A 6,413-nucleotide genomic window follows, 5' to 3' on the forward strand; every position below is an offset into this window, starting at 1 on the left:
CGTAAAATTCCGGTGTCATTATTGCTTTATTTTATTCTTGCTGACTTAACCATAACTTAGTGTTCTGCGTTTATCACTAATTCCGTGAATATTATTTTTGCGGGTCTATTTTATTCCTAACAAAACTGTGTGCTCAGCTATTTGACGTCTCCCAGTCAACGAACTTAGGAATAACTTCTACATTACTACTTGTCAAAAAATTGATGTAATTTTTCTATTTTGCAGTACAAGGGTGTGCTTCAACTGGTTGCTCGCGTATTTTTTGTGAGATACAACAGCTACCACCGGACCAACGTTTTCAACAACGATGGAAATGAATCAAAGCAGGACCATAGCGTTCCTCTAGAGTATCAATTTCATATCTTGCCTCCACTTGTGAGACTGAAAAAAAAGAGTGGTTCAAATGTTTATAAAAACAAAAGAAAATATGTAACAAACTAAATCAGACCGGAAGAACAGCAGAAAATAAATGCAGAGTTAGATCCTAGCACAGAGCAACCAAGTGTGTGGCGTAGCGGTCACTAAGGTGTAATGTAAACCATGGAAGACTAGGATTCAAAACCAGGCAGAGGCTAAAACAAAAAAAAAAAGGTTATTTTCATCTGCCTAAACTTGATGGTGGAAAGTAGGAGATAGCAAGTACTTGGTGAAATAGTCGAGGTGTGTCCAAGCTGGCCCAGCCACCACTATGATTAAAAGAAAGTCGTACCCAAAATCAAGAAGGGGCTGGTTTGTCCAAGCACAACTGAAGAGAATCTGCTAAACAACTGCCTGGGCTAGCAGCTGAAAGGCAACATCAGAGAGAAGGTCGGAATCTGTCATTAGCCCCTCAAGCTCTTAAGCAGACAGTTTGGAGAAAGAAGAAGCCTCATAAGGAGCGAAAATTAATGTCATTGACATCTCGATTTCTTGTGTAATTTTTGGAGTTAACAGGATAGGAGTGTAGATACTTAAAAGAGACCGTGGATAAACTAACAGTTCTATAGTCGTGACATGTAAACTTTGTTTACACCTTGTATAAGAGTATTTATTCTCTTTTTGCTACCACTGATATTTAATACTCCCCCAGTCCCCATTTGCGTGAAGTTGTTTGACTGGGCATGGAGGACTTTTGAAACTTGTGGTCTAAAATAAGTCATAGATATTTGTATGACCATAAATCATCTCATTAAGGGTAAATTGAGAAGTTTAAACTTAAATTGTTACCTAAATTTAGAAAGGAATCATTATTTTTGGGACTGAAAAAAAAAAGTATCACATAAATTGGCGGGAGGGAGTATTACTTATCAAATAATATAAAACAGAAAGGAGGTTCTTTTACCTTCAAAATGAGAGCCAAGAGGAAAATGCCACCAATGGAAACATTAAAAACAAGCCATAGTTCACCCAGATATCAAGACCCTCAACCTTTCTCATTTTACCATGCATAGAATTCTAAAAATGTGTGAAAGGGCAGGAATCTTGTGGTTCCTGTGGCATCATTCCTAATCAAACTTCGTTTTCTTCTAAATTGGTTTGGCAATAACCTAACAAGTTTAAACAGAAGAGCTGAGAAAGAGGCGGCAATTAACACTGACCTGAACATCTAAACTTGCTAGTGTTCGTCGTACGTCTTGGCTGGACTGCCGAAGAGACATCTCTAATGTAGATTTTTTCGAGTTTTTGCCAGAAAATGCTTTATACGCAGAATCAGTGTGTATCGTCTCCATGAATGAACCAAAAAAGTTTGTCACGGGTACCTATTAATGACAGAGTAAAGATGTCATTGCCTGTTTCAGTTTCAGAATAATATCACCACAGGTTAATTAGTTTGTTGGTGTATATATACATCAGTTTAGATTACTAAGATCAAATTCCCCTTCCCCAAAAATTTGACAACAGCAAATAGGTAATCGTTTTTCAGAAGTACTATATCAGGTAATCATCCAAATTAAAACAGCTTACCGAAACTTGTCAGTCTCGATTTCAATTTTGAACATAAAAAGGAATAAGCATTTGTAAAATGTTATGCTATTTGGACCAGTTTTTTTATACTTAATTCCTACATACTAAAGCAAGTTTTCTGACCCCAGTTAACCCTCACGGTAAGTAACTAAAAGAAATAAAGTGCACGGCATTTAGATGAAGAGGAAGCCCCTGTCAAACTCACTTTTTTACATCTATGTTGGAAATTTCTTCTACTACTACTACTACTACAAAACCATCCTACAAGTCACATTAACATATTAAACTTCTTACCCAATCAACTGTACATAAAATGGACCAAAGAAGTGCAAGTTTTCCTTTAATCTAGTTTATCCTATCTCCACTAAGTCCTTTACTTTTCTCTTTCTTTCTTTCTTCCTTTTCGTTGAGTTTTCTTTCCATTTGTTTCCTTTTTCTTCAGGGGAGGGATGGTAAGGTTGCATTGCATAGAAACAGACAAATAAATATTAACTTTGTACCTCTTCTAGTCCGCGAGGGTATAGAACTGTTCGATAATACGCAGTTGACATCAGCGTATTTGGACTATATGAACTGAAAAGACTGCACCAGGAAAAAATATAAGAGATTCTATCAAAAAGAATGCACATTGACAAACAGACAGTTTGGAACAACGTTCAAAACACATATCATCTTCTGAATAAGACAGGGCCAAGAGAGGGAAAAAAACGGACGATAGGCATGCAGAAGTTCTAGAACCGATGAGGCATAATCAATGCAATAGCAGGTGTGACCAGCAGTCAAGCACCCAGTGAAAACTCCTTTTCAGACTAGACCAAGTTTTTTTTTTTGGGGGTCATTTGCACTTTTACCCTTATTTTGTGCTGGTATTTAATTTTTACCCTTCAAATGGGCTGATCTTTAATTTTTGCCCTTCAAATCAAACTTATGCCCAAAGGGGCATAAGTTACGCATCATAATATTCACAAGTTATGCCAGCGCCCTTAAGGCATAAGTTCGATTTAAAGGGCAAAACTTAAAGACCAGCCCGGGCAAAAATTAAAAACCAGAATTAGTTCTTTAGATACTTCAAAAATAATAATAGGACAATGGACCAACATTGGTACGTTACACTGAATTCTTGCTATGGTAATTGATATGGACTAACTATTTTGGGATGCTGCAAGAATATGTGGTAGCAAAGTGTCATGGAACATTTTTTTAGAATAGCATGACATTAGTGAAAAAAGGCAAAAGTTACCTGAGAGAAAAGAGTAGCAGCTTGACAAGTATCAACCATTATTAGCAGCTCCTTGAATCTGAAATTGAACAATGAAGATATGATAAAGCATCATCATGGAGGACCAGCAAAGAAACAATCCATAAATCATGACTTTGAAGCTCTTCCGAATCCTGAAACTTTAAAAACTCGTCTCCACCATGCCCTGTCATGCACAGAAGTACGTGGCTTCCTTCATCACTAAGAAGCCGTTTTGATCTTGGGACAGCTGTTTCATGACCATCAGTCAACACCCTCAAGAAGTTTTCAACTGTTACTTCATAACCTCGATAATCTACCTGACGTTTAGAAGCATGTAAAATTAAACCACTACATTAAATAGATAACAAAACAACCTTAAGACAGTGAAATTCATATGCAAACCAGTCTGAAGATATATATTGAAGTGTACTTAGGAGAGTATTTAGTTCAAACATTTAATATACAAAGGTCCCAGGAAAGAGATATCAACTTAACCCGATTAAAAATTGTTTAAAATACTGACGCATCTCTTTTTCACATTTCACAGAATTACATTGATAAACACCACACTGGTCTCAAAAAATATGTACATGATGTGTATGTGACTCTGCTTGAGTCATTTAATATCTTCCACCAAATTTGACCAACTATCCATACAACATGGTATTTTCTCCTTACACCAAAACAAAAATTTATTAGTCAAAAAAAGATCTATTAATGTTTTTTACATCTTTCTCATTATTATGAAACATTCTCCTATTCTTTTCATTCCATATACGCCAGAAAAGATACGACAGTACGATCTTCCATGTTGCCTTCCTTTCACATTGTCAATCCTTATTTGATAATGCTAAATTAAAAGTCTATAAAACTGAATGTCTCACAGAACTAACATTTGATTCGCAGCACTATAGAAACCAGACGAAAGAGGAAGAAACTTTACACACCTCAACGTTATCTCCGTAAAGGTTTAGCCTGTGGTTTTCATTGTTGAAAACCTGTGCAGGGTATTTATTCCGAGCATTGCAAGCCATATCATCAGCCAACATCAGAATAATTCTTTCATCAGGTATGCCTAATCGTTTTACGGTTCTAATTTCAAAGAACAAATAAAAAAGAAATTAGAGTACAGATAATGAATCTCAGAAATGGGAAACACATAAGGTAAAAACAAAGATAATCAATGATGATAATAGTGGTGCTTAAAAACAAGATTCCTACCTGTATAAAGACAAAGTGTTAGCCATGTATCTGTAGTTAAACCTGAAGAATAAAAACAAATAAGTCAAGTAAATTTCATGAATAAAATTACCATACATAATAAGAACCTGACATGGCTCCATCATACACATATTTTCTTCTTTGAACATGCATACAAATTTACTCCTTTTTTTTATGTAGTAAGTAAGATATATCATAGAAAGCAACAAGAAGATTCTTGTTTAAAGATGCATTATTTGATGTGGATTTCATCCAATCCATTTTCAACCACCTTATTGTTCCATCTCACATTTTTCAAACTTTTTGGGGGAATTGTTGATTGGAAAAGAGGAAGGGACTGCCCATTTTTAAATAATTTTTTTCTAGTGTAAATTTAGCTTCTAATTTTTATGTGGAAACCCACTTTAAAATTTTAATAATTAAAATATTTTTTTTTTTAAATTACATTTAATTCTATTGATAGGTTTAGATACTTTTTAATACATAGTCTGTCACTTAAACTTGTCAGGATATTTCATTTAAACACTCGAACTAAACGTTGTTTTACCTCAACTCCTACTAAAGTGTTCCAATTAGACACTTTCGATTTAAATTTTGAAAAAACTTTTGCTCATATATTATTTATTTATTAAGTAATTAAGTTAATCACAATGTAACAAATTAAAAGAAATTTGAAACTCTATTATTGAAGTGGATTCTTTTGTTCGAAAAAAAAAGGGGTAGATTCTTTTGAATATTGGGTTTGTCTTACAGTGGACAACCGATGCATATTAATTTTATTATTTTCATCTTATGTATTGTTCCTTTCTTAGAACCTATGTATTTTGTTCACCACACGTTGCGATATCATCGTGTGAATCAGTGGTGGAGCCAGAAATTTTAGTAAGATTGTTCAAATGTTGACGATTATATAAAAATTTTTTCCTGATGAATGAGTGCAATGAATTTTTTTTACATCATCACTGCACACCCGCATAAAAATTTATGGTCCATTTGAGTTCGTAAGTTGTTCTTGATAAATTTCATTGCTAGAAAACTCTTACGGTGATTACAGTATCAAATGACAGCAACAACAAACAACAACATACCCAGTGTATGTAATCCCACGAGTGGAGAACAACGAGGGGCATTCCGAGAATGTTACAAAGCGAGAGATAACGACTAATCAATTTCATTTGAAAAAAAAAAGAAAAGAAAAGAAAAAAGAAAGAGAACAAACTTAGATAATTAAAATGTTTACAGAAGCAATTAAAAAAGAAAAGAGAACAAAATAAGTGGTAGCTAATTTGCTATTAGATCTCATTGTCTTCTTTTTAACAACATGTCTTCTTTTCTAGGAAATAGGAAGGAAAGAAGAAAGACTAAAGGAGCTTCAACAAATGAGTCCAACGTAACTCCAAACAAACATAGTAATAAACTAAATGCAAATAATAACTCAAATACAAATAAGTTTAGTCGCAACATGGAAGAAAATAAGTGCAAATACAAATCAATCAAGTAGCTTCAGACATTGTTTGTATGCTTTCATTTAATGAAAGAAGATGATCAGCGTTTGACGCAAGTTTTAAACCGCAACTTTTAGGTAAAATTGAACACCTTTTACCTCTAAGCTATCTATCTCAATTTATTTTAAGGGTGTTCAAAATTTAATTTACATCCAGTTAAATATAATATCTAATCCATATACTAGTACCATTTTCCAGCCATGGGTGTGCAGGTGACCACCCTTGGCCATGAGTGGCTCCGCCACTGATGTGAATAAACATGTACGCGGATCAACGTACTTGGAAAATTCAAATAACCAACAACAAAAACATACCCAGTGTAATTTCTCAAGTGGAGTTTGGGCAGGGTCAAGTGTACGCAGACCTTACTTGTTACACCTCCCGTTTTTGTCGCAAGAAAGTTTTTGGCTTATTGCTGGTATATGCCCTTAGTATGGAAATCTGCACCCGAGTTTTGAGATACTAAGTGCTTCACCTCGCGTGCACCAAAGTATAGGTAAGTG

At 34.6% G+C, this 6,413-nt stretch overlaps 1 pseudogene; it reads right to left on the bottom strand.

Annotated features, from left to right (window-relative positions):
* Positions 1-1,323: 1,323 nt before the first annotated feature.
* LOC132643851 (GPI-anchor transamidase-like) lies at positions 1,324-4,440 on the bottom strand (annotated as a pseudogene).
* Between the last annotated feature and the right edge of the window lie 1,973 nt (positions 4,441-6,413).

The sequence above is a fragment of the Lycium barbarum genome, chromosome 6 (genome assembly GCF_019175385.1).
Source record: "Lycium barbarum isolate Lr01 chromosome 6, ASM1917538v2, whole genome shotgun sequence".
NCBI lineage: Eukaryota > Viridiplantae > Streptophyta > Magnoliopsida > Solanales > Solanaceae > Lycium > Lycium barbarum.